Here is an 11,537-nt window from a genome sequence, read left to right as displayed (position 1 = left end):
CATCAGCAGATAGTCCAAGGTTAAGACAGTAATTTATAACTCAGCCAAATGAAGATAATTGCATGATGAGAAGACGTCAATTTTGTGCTTCATGAGGAGGATAGTGACAGTCACTGCTAAAAGAACTGGAATCAGCAAAACCCTCGGAAACAAATTAAGTCTGACTTCATCGAGATCGTCAATAAAAGAGGCAGAAGATGCACTTCAACACCACGTCGTAGTAGCCTAATAATTATTTCCAAAGCTGTTTGTCTGCATACACACTCAAGACTGGAACTGATTAAAAGGATAGTGAAAGGTTAGCGTGAGGATGAGGGTTACGGCTGCACCGAGCAATGATGTGCATGATTTCAGCATCATATCTGATAGCTAAGACAAGGTTCATGTTTGTGTTCCATTGTATGCATTTCATCTGCTTAGTTTTGGTTTCATTCTGTAATTTCACGTCCACACTAAAGCCAGCTTCTGCAGCTGGTGAGTTGGTTGAAGAAGAAGTAGAAGAAGAAAAAGAAGAAGAAGAAGAAGAAGAAGAAAAAGAAGAAGAAAAAGAAGAAGAAAAAGAAGAAGAAAAAGAAGAAGAAGAAGAAGAAGAAGAAGAAGAAGAAGTAGAAGAAGAAGAAGAAGAAGAAGTAGAAGAAGAAAAAGAAGAAGAAGAAGAAGAAGAAGAAAAAGAAGAAGAAAAAGAAGAAGAAAAAGAAGAAGAAGAAGAAGAAGAAGAAGAAGAAGAAGAAGAAGAAAAAGAAGAAGAAGAAGAAGAAGAAGAAAAAGAAGAAGAAAAAGAAGAAGAAAAAGAAGAAGAAAAAGAAGAAGAAGAAGAAGAAGAAGAAGAAGAAGAAGAGCATTTAAACATATTAATCTTCTGATTCTGGGTCTTCCAAATAAATATGTGAAAACAGCAGCTGGCAAAAGACTGTATAATACTGTAATGTTTGCAGCTAGGAAAAATATTCTTTTGCAGTGGGAATGTGATAAGATTCCTTTGGTCTGTGGTTGGTGCAAAATAATTTTTGAACTGATCCTCTAGAATCTCTGACCAATATCATAGATGACAGTGTAGATCAGCTCTACAGAGTGGCGCCCAGAGCCATCACACCCTGTAAGTGAACTAAGCGACTGCGTAGGGCCCCGCAGCCACCAACTTATGAATCATGTCATGTGATTTGTTGATGATCTGGCAACGCCAAACAGTGAAAACAGTGACTGTAATGAAAACCTGGCAACCCAGGATGAAGCAATTAGTCACTTTGTTGGAGTGGTTTCATCATGTCTAAACAACTATATCCATTGGGTGCCAATAAACGTAAGAAAAAAAAACTTTAAGAAAAGAAACATCTCTCCCACGGTAATGTGAAATACATTTTTCCATGAACACATAATGACAACAAATGCTTCACGGTAACTTGGCAGAGTGTTTGAGCGTTGTCTTTTTAGTGTTCAGCTACAATCTAATGCAGTGCCGACATGACGTCCTCAGTTATTGTCAAAACTGCTTTCAACTGTTTATATGCATTAAATACTACGCTATGACAAATACATTTTCGTCAGTCTAGTAAATACGTTATGCTAGAACAGGGGGATAGTGGTCCGTGATTGTTGGAGCTGGCGAGGTGCAAAGTGAAACTAAAACTAAAGATACTTTACCATTTGTCTAATGCCGTGTTTCCACTACATGGAACCGGCTCGACCTGGCTCGACTCGGGTGCCAGATCCTATTTCTGGAGACCGTTTCCATTACAGGATACTACCGACTTTACAGTACCTGGACATCATAGCGATGCGGTGCGTTACTTCCGTGTCGTCTGCTCAGAGAGTTGCTGATAAACTCGCTCATTGCATGTTGTCTCGTCAAGCTCATGCTGAATTTTTATGTCTGAACCTCCTTGACAAACCATGGTGTAGTTTTACGGGCTGTCATCATGTGGATTTTTACTGGAAACTTCCGCATCGGTTTTTGTAAAATGGCGTGTCATAAAGACAACTCTCTGACCAATCAGTGGTCTGCAGTGTCTACATGTCATGTTTTAGTATCTGGTCCCCAGTCCTGAAACCTTGGCGTAGGTGATATCAAAAAACTAGTACCGGGTACCAGATTCCAGGTCCTTTTTCATAATGGAAACGCACAAAGGCCAAGTTGAGTCGAGCCGATACCACATAATAGAAACGCGGCATAACTCTGCAGGCCCACTCCACTGTTGTATGGGCCCGCGGGAATCCTGGGCCCCATGAATTTGTCATGTTTACCCCCCGACACACACATACACCACACACAATGGCGCCGAAGAGTAAGACAACTAGTGGGACTTTAACCCTTTTAAGACAAGTGATCTTAGATGGGCCTACCTCCTGCCACTTCACAAGCTGCAGTGCACCAGCCCCTTATGGCCTTTCTGACAGATGGTGAATGCATCAGAAACTGGAAACACCCAGACCTGGATACAAACCCCAGCCTCCTGCACCAAAGTCAGTCCATATTTATTACAGTCTTTATTGTTTTACTGTCACTGTGTTAAAACTTAACACACTGGTTTGTATAGCCGCTGAGCTTTTGACATGAATGAGTGCTGTAATTCAGAGTTAAATTATTTTGTGTTTATGGATGTAAGGTACGGTGAAGGGGCCCCCCAGCTTGTTTTGCTTAGGGCCCCCATATCAACAGAGCTGGGCCTGGTGGTGCCCATTTTTGGATTATATCGGTCTGGACTTCTCTTCCACCCTAATAAAAGAACTGTTGTGCATTTGAATGACATTCATAAATATGCCTCCTGTACACTGTAAGTTTGACCTACCACCTTCTGTATGATGGTATGTTTTCATTTCTCATGTAAGAGCTGTCGTGTATGTTTTGTGTGTCTAGTTTTTGAAAACACTGTTCTGTTGAATGAAAAACAAAAATTGAAATAAAAACAATGAAAAAAACAAAACATATTAATCTTAGCAAATGTATGCCTGACATAACGAGATATATCTGAGTTATTATGGTATAAAAATAATTCTGCATTTTGTAGTTCATGTCAATTATCAGTGAAGTTGCTTTTAACTGTATTTAATGTGTTTGGTTTCTGTTTTTATTTGCTTTATGTAAAGTGTCTTTGAGTTCCATGAAAAGCGCTATACAAATAAAATGTATTATTATCATTATTATTATTATCATTTAGTTCATTTTTATGTGAATATGTTCCCTTCTTGGTCATAGGTCACTGGTAAAATGTGTGTATGTGTGCATTTACTTTCTTCACTAACAAGAAAAACGTTGAATGTTGTTAATGCCGCCGCCAAAAAGTTTCTTAACCGTGTATTTTTATTCCTGCAAACAGTCAAATTAATGACAGACTTCTCTGAGATAAGGGTGATATATCAGATAATAGAAATGCTTTCATTATTGTCTCCACAGAGCTGCTAAAAGTCAATATCAAGTTAAGTTCGCCCACTCACAGCCCACAGCTGAAGAGAATGAGCTTCCACACTTAAGCATATCTACTGTAAGAGGATTAGTGGGTGGAATGTTCCTTTAAGAGAAGTTTCCACCCACAGCGGCGCTCTTGTCACATCCCACAGCCTCACACTGTTTCTCTGCGGGCCACACAATCAGCTGTGAGAGCCCGGACACTTCACACACCGACAAGATGGAGCTATTTTCAGCTGGCGTCAGAGTACAGAGCTGTGGAAAATGTGTAGCGTGTTACATATGAGTGTGTACATACATATGCTTGCATGCATGTGTGCATACATGTGTATGCGCATGTGACATAATGTGAATGACTGGGAATATTACGACAGAAAATTTAAAAAAAAAACAAAACAAAACATTAGTGCAGAAAATTCCATTTTTGCTACCTTTGACTACATAGTGGCTGAATAGTTGATTTTTATTTATTTATTTATTTGTATTGAATTACTTGTTGCTCAGATTTGATCATTTGTTTTTGCTTTGAAAGCCTTTCCTGATTCTTATTCAATATGATGAAACAAATAGATTTTAGTCACATATGAATGAAAAACTAATTTTAGCCTCATTTGCCTGCAGTTTGACAGAACAACCAGTTTTGGCGTCCCATTTGAGACTTTACATATCTGTGAAAAAGTTTACCACCATCTATAATTTTGATACTTTTTAGATATCATTAGATTAATCTGTTGCAGTATTAAAATAATGATCCCTCTAAAATCTCAATTAAGCTTGTCATGTGTGTTTTTCTTTGCAGTTTCCAAAAGTAAAACTTGTCAATATACAGATTTTTGGAATGATGAAGTCTCTTTGGCAAAAAATGACAACCTTTCTTTACGTGTCACAGGTTCTCGCATGTAGAGAGTTGAAGCCTCGATCCTTCTGGTTGTGTCCCATGGAACCTATTTTTGATCCTGATCATTTAGATATTTATGAATGTCGGTTTAAAAGACAATTTTGCAGGCCTAGAAAGTCACTGTTTGTGGTAAAATTGCTGAAGTATCAGGCTGTGAAATTACATAAATATAAAGACTACAGAGCCAAACCTCATGGAGTTGGTGATATCATCGTAGATGTCTCTGCAGCTTCAACATAACCAAAATGTAGTGATTTTCAGCTCTTTAAATACTTTTTCACCACATGATTGAGGATTGAGGTGAAATGTGCCAAGGCAGCGGCTGTATTAAAGGAGTGATATTTTGATTTTCTAACATTTCCCTGTGGTCTACATAAACTGTAAATGCTCTGCTTGGGTCTGAATTCTTCATTAATCCAACTCCACAGGTCCATCTTCAACCCTATTTCTGACTAATGACACAGGAAAAGGTCATTTTGAGTGCTGGCCCTTTAAATACAGATGAGACACTTCATGCCCCACCCCCTCCAGTTTGTTGACCCTGCTTTCTGTCCCGGTCAGCCACTTGTGTTTGTCAACCTCCTGAGACCCAGTAAAGTAAAAGTTTGCGATTTTTTTACATTAAATAATTGCCTTGATTGGAAACGACATGATGCCACAGATATTTTCAAATACTTTTTTATTTATTTATTTATTTTTAAATATTTTTTGCAGTGGACTTCTTTTTTTTTTTTTTTTTAAGTTAAACTGTGAAACTCTTGTCCCGTACAGAGGACAAAAATGCATTGCTGGGTCTCAGGAGGTTAATACAACCAACAACTGAACATTTTAGGTAATCAGCTCGAAATCTGGACATATTTTCAGTTTTTACTACAACCGATGCTGCTGACAAACAATTATGGCGTACTCAGAGAAGTCTTGACCTCATATGTGCAAATGTTGGGACTTAACTAGTTATAGATGTAATAAATTAAGCAGGAATTAAAACAGGTTGTAGAAATCCACTAAATTTTTGCCAAAATGAATATAAAAATAGTTTAGCAGCACCTGGAGGGTTCAAATTCAAACTTTTTGAACTATTAGGGTCCAAATACACAAATAAATGAACCAAAGACTAATAAAAGTGGGTTTAACAAAATATGACCCCTTTAATGTTGATTATGTGTATCATGTGCAACCACAGATGCAGTCCATTCAGCTATTTAACACAAAACCAGATGTTTTTTAATGATCTTTGCCACAAACTCTGAATTTAAAACATACTCGTACAAGTCAAGAAAGTCACAAACATCATATGTGTAAATGGTGACACATACAATACATACAGAATCAAAAAATCTGTCCCGTCATTGACCGCTGTTAGCTTTTAGATCCCATGGGGCGTATCAGAACTGGGTGGAACCTTAGCTCTATACTTATATACTATTACATACTCAAGAAAACTCTTAAGATGAAGTAAGTGGTTGGATAACATACATGTGAAGTCACGTCAACGAGCGCTAACATGTTCACTGAAGCAGCTAACCAGCTATTCGGCACAACGGCTGAGTGATGAGCTGCGCTGCTATCATCGACGGCAGCCTGGAGGCCTGGCAACCAGCAGGAATGGCAACCAAAGTAACGCAAAGCAATGAGCCAAGACCAGCAGAAACACAGCTGTTACTATGATGCCGCTTCACTGTTAAAAGTATGGATGCAGCACAATGAAAAAAGTCTAAATGTCGAATAATATCCAGCAAGAAGACGAACAAAGTAGCCAATTAGACCAGTCACACCAGAGAAATACAACACTAATACACTATAAAAAACATTGTGTTACACTAAAAGCCTAAATACTGCATGATAACCAGCAAGAACACAGACAAACCAACGAGCTGGTACTAGGCTGCTGGTCCATGTCATAGTACCCAGTTACAGGAACTGCATCACTGCATCGTAGAATTATTTTTTGATTGATTGATTGATATCTTTATTTCGATCATGTAAAACAACAATTTATCAACAGAAATGCAAATAAATGATAATCAAGAGAATGAGAACAAAACAAAACGGTAACTTAAAACTGCAAGGAGTAGGAAGAAGTATAAACTTATCTAATCCAACCCCTTCAAACTTTTCCATGCTTACTGAAAACAACACTCCCAAATTTATCAGCGATTTTGAAACATGCATATTTAGTCACTCATCCATATTACAACACATTCACTATATTACAACCATTCAACAAATACTGTATTACAATAGAAGTCTGCAAGTTCTTTGTTAAAGTAGGAATTCTTTATCATTGTTAAAGTAGAATACTGTGGTATGAATGTACGAATATAAAGTATTAAAGTACTCTTATGATAAAACTGGAATACTGCAGAATAAAAAAAAAATCATCTCTCTGTTACAGTTAAGTTCATAATAGTCATCTGGGCCAATAAAAATACTCTGTTACAGTAACAGTATGAATACTTTAGGTTAAAATTACATGTTACACTGAAAAATACAATGATACAGCAAAAATACGAATGTTATGCTACAAAATACAACGTAAATGCACAAATACTGCAGTTAAAAATGCACAGTGTACAAATACTGTGCTAAAAATATTATCTCACAGTGACATTTCTAGTACTGCACTTAAAAAAAACAGAGCGTTATGGACAAAAGTACACATGCTGCCCTAAAAAATCTCAATGTTATGTCAAAAGTACAAACACTTCACTTAAAAATCACAAAATACAACATCGTGGTAAAATGTACTAATACTAGACTTAAAAAAAACACAATGTTATGCATACAAGTGCAAATTTTATGCTACAACCATACAATGTTGACAAAATGTGCAAATACTTCACTTAAAAAACACAATGTGATGGATGAAAGTACAAATGTGCTAAAAAAACAACGTTATGTCAAAAGTACAAACACTTCACTTAAAAATCACAATGTTATGGAGGTATAAGTACAAATCTTGTGCTAAAAATACAACATCATGGTAAAATGTACTAATACTGCACTTAAAAAAAACACAATGTTATGCATACAAGTAGAAATTTTATGCTAAAACAACACAATGTTGAGAAAAAGCGCAAATACTTCACTTAAAAAACACAATGTTACGGATAAAAGTACAAATGTTGTGCTAAAAACGACAATGTTACTGTAAAAAATACAATTGCTGCACTAAAAACAAAGTTATAATAAAACCATGGATACTGCACTATTAAAAACCCAATGTTATGGTAAATGACTTCACTATAACACATACAATGTAACAGTAAAAGTACACATATAAAAGTACAAATACCACCCAGCCAACAGAAGTACTACCGGATCAATTACCCATGACCAGGACAAACAGAGCTGTTACTATGACGGCGTTTGTTGTATCGTGATCTGCGATTGCGATCCTACGTGTTTGCGTTCAGAAATACGTGCGTTTGTGTGTCGGTGCTTTGGTTTTGGTTTTTCTCTGCATCGTCTGCAGCCAAACAAGCTTGAATCGCCGTGTTCAGTGAGACGGAGGAACAAACATACACAAACAGCTGGTCCCACATGTCCTAATAAGAGAGTGGCTGACTGGCAGAACATCCTCTTCAGCCGCCACAGATTAGATTACACTCCTTTAAGGCTCCTGACTTCGCCTGGCATGGCCTCGTCGCCTGATTAATCGCTCGACTGCAGCACCTGACACTACCAACTTCCTGAACTATTAAAGAAATACCACAAGTATCGAATGAAGAGCTTCTCACGTTCTTTACTTCAATGCAAATACAGAAGAAACTCAGTTAAAAAAAAAAAACAACTTTTTTGAATACTACTAAAAGTGCAAAAACTGCAGTTTAAAAATGCAAATACTGTACTATAAAAATACTTTGCAATAATAAAAGTTAGAATACTGCAGTTTAAGAGTACAATAAAAGTAACAATATTATGCCAAGACAATAATACTCTGTTATATACAAAAATAAAAATACTAAAATAATATTATGTTACAGAGTAAAAGTAGGAGTACTGCACTACAAAAATACAGTATTATGACAAAAGTAAGAATACTGCAGTATAAAAGTACTCTGTTACAATAAATGTAAGAATATTATGCAAACAAAATACTCCGTTCCATACAAAAATAAAAATACTAAAATAATATTATGCTACAGAGTAAAAGTAGAATAATACACTACAAAAATACAGTATTATAACAAAAGTAAGAATACTGCAGTATAAAAGTATTCTACTACAATAAAAGTAAGAATACTATGGCAACAAAATATTCTGTTCCATACAAAAATAAAAATACTAAAATAATATTATGCTACAGAGTAAAAGTAGAATAATACATTATAAAAATACAGTATTATAACAAAAGTAAGAATACTGCAGTATAAAAGTATTCTACTACAATAAAAGTAAGAATATTATGCCAACAAAATACTCTGTTCTATACAAAAATAAAAATACTAAAATATTACACTACAGAGTAAAAGTAGAATACTGCACTATAAAAATACAGTATTATAATAAAAGTAAGAATACTGCAGTATAAAAGTACTCTATTACAATAAAAGTAAGAATATTATGCCAAGAAAATACTCTGTTCTATACAAAAATAAAAATACTAAAATAATATTATGCTACAGAGTAAAAGTAGAACACTGCACTATAAAAATACAGTATTATAACAAAAGTAAGAATACTGCAGTATAAAAGCACTGTTATAATACAAGTACGAATAACATAGTATGAAAATACTTTGTTATAGTAAAAGTATGAAAAATGTGGTATTGAAGAAACTCTATTGCAGTAAATGTATGAATATTACACTGTAAAAAAATATGCATGTGCGTTGCAGTAAATGTGTGAATAATTAACTAGGAATTATACTCTGTTGCAGTAAAAACATGAATAATATGCTATAAAAATACTCTGCTACCATAAAAGTATGAATACTATGCTACTAAAAATACTCTATTATAGTGACATGTATCAACCATATGCTGTAACATTACTGTGTAATAGTAAAAATATGAATAATGTGCTATAAAAATACTCCATTACAGTAAAAGTGTGAATACCACATGAACAAAAACACTCTGTTACATACAGAAAAAGTATGATTACTGCACTACAAAAAAAATACTCTGTAATAGTAAAAATATGAATGTGGTATAAAAATACCCCATTACAGTAAAAGTATGAATACTACATGATTAAAAATATTCTGTTACATACAGAAAAGTATGATTACTGCACTACAAAAAAAATACTCTGTAATAGTAAAAATATGAATATGGTATAAAAATACCCCATTACAGTAAAAGTATAAATACTACATGATTAAAATTATTCTGTTACATACAGAAAAGTATGATTACTACAGATCTAAAAAAAATACTCTGTAATAGTAAAAATATGAATGTGGTATAAAAATACTCCATTACAGTAAAGGTATGAATACTAAATGATTAAAAATATTCTGTTACATACAGAAAAGAATGATTACTACACTATAAAAATACTGTATGTATGACGCTCTATAACCATAGGACTTGCTATGTAACATCACTAATAGTAAATTGATTGATTGATTGATTGATTGATTCATATATTTATTTATAATAGATGGATTATTTGTACTAATCCAAAAACATTCACAACATATTGATGTCACCAGCACAAATGCACTTTCTTCCCTTACATTTTGTTACTCCATGCTGTTTTTTTGGTCTGGAAATAATGTAATTTAACTTTTTTTTTTTTTTTTTAAATTATTTCAATTCATATGAAATGTAACCACAGCTGTCAGATACATGTACTGCAGGGAAAAGTACAATATATGTTCAAGGATTTCAGCTCAATTCAAGGATGGATCTGTAACATTTGTATCTTCACAGAAGGTGAAATGAACCACAAAGAATACATATGTCTTCGCTTAGCCTGTTGCTTTTAAAAGCTTGTTGTTATTTTAATGATGAAAATGCTCCCTGTTAATTCTGTTCCAGCTGGTGTTGATGGTTTTAAAAGTAAATACCCGCCTGTTCACATATGTAAGCATATAGGAGAATATAGTGTGTCTGAATGAACAAAGGACACCTGTCGCTTCATATGGTGTCTGGAGGGTTGTAATAATGAAGGTTATTTATGTCATGTACTGTAAATCTGTCAGTCCCTGCTTTTAAATCTATTTTAGACCCCAGTTATTGTTCCAGAGTCAAATTTTACGAATGCTGTCAGCATAATGGACAGTAAAGTTGTCAGATTTGCACGACAGATGAGTGAATGTTGAAGAAGACGGACGTGAAATTCACAGGAGACGTGTTCAGCAACATCTGACGTTCAAGAAAAGACGTTTGAAAAGATGATTAAGGAGTTTATTGATTTCCAGTCTCTATATATTTAATAATGTTTAGGATGAAATGAGATGCTTTTGGATCCTAGAAAACCCTTCAGCTGTTTTGTTACACTATATCACACCAATTCCACTAGAAATGACCAGCTTCAGAGATTAAAAGTGCTAAATGTTACAGATTTTTACCTCCGCCAAGGAACGGCGGAGGTTATGTTTTCATCTGGGTTTGTCTGTTTGTTTGTCTGTTAGCATGATAACTCAAAAAGTTAGGGATGGATTTGGATGAAATTTTCAGGCAATGTTGATACTGGCACAAGGAAGAAATGATTAAATTTTGGTGGTGATTGAAGGGGTGGGGTGGGGGGATTGATCTGCCTTGGTGGAGGTCTGCGCTCTCTGAGTGCATAAATTGGAAAACAAATGATAAAAGTGCTGGTTTGCTGACGTTTTCAAAAAAGATGAAACAGACAAACAAACCAAAAATCTGCCCCCCCCCTCCCCCCAGACCACCACCAAAATTTAATCATTTGTTCCTTGTGCCAACATCAACATTTCCTGAAATGTTCATCAAAATCTGTCCGTAACATTTTGAGTTATCTTGCTAAAAGTCAGACAAACAAACCCCAAACATAACCTCCTTGGTGGAGGTAACAATATTGCTGACGTATTATCAGAGACACTTGGGAGTGAAGTTAATGATAATTTAACGGGGAGTGGCGGTAATAAGCGCTAGCATTCAACATTTTCATCTCAAACACACACACACACACACACACACACACACACACACACACACACACACGCACACACACACACACACACACACACACAGGTTTGAACCAGGGCTTTCATCGTTGACTTTTCCCTGTTCTCCCCACATTGAAGGTTTCCTCCTGGTT

This window comes from Sphaeramia orbicularis, chromosome 22 (genome assembly GCF_902148855.1).
Source record: "Sphaeramia orbicularis chromosome 22, fSphaOr1.1, whole genome shotgun sequence".
In the NCBI taxonomy this organism is placed as follows: Eukaryota; Metazoa; Chordata; class Actinopteri; order Kurtiformes; family Apogonidae; genus Sphaeramia; species Sphaeramia orbicularis.
This window is presented reverse-complemented; position numbering follows the sequence as displayed.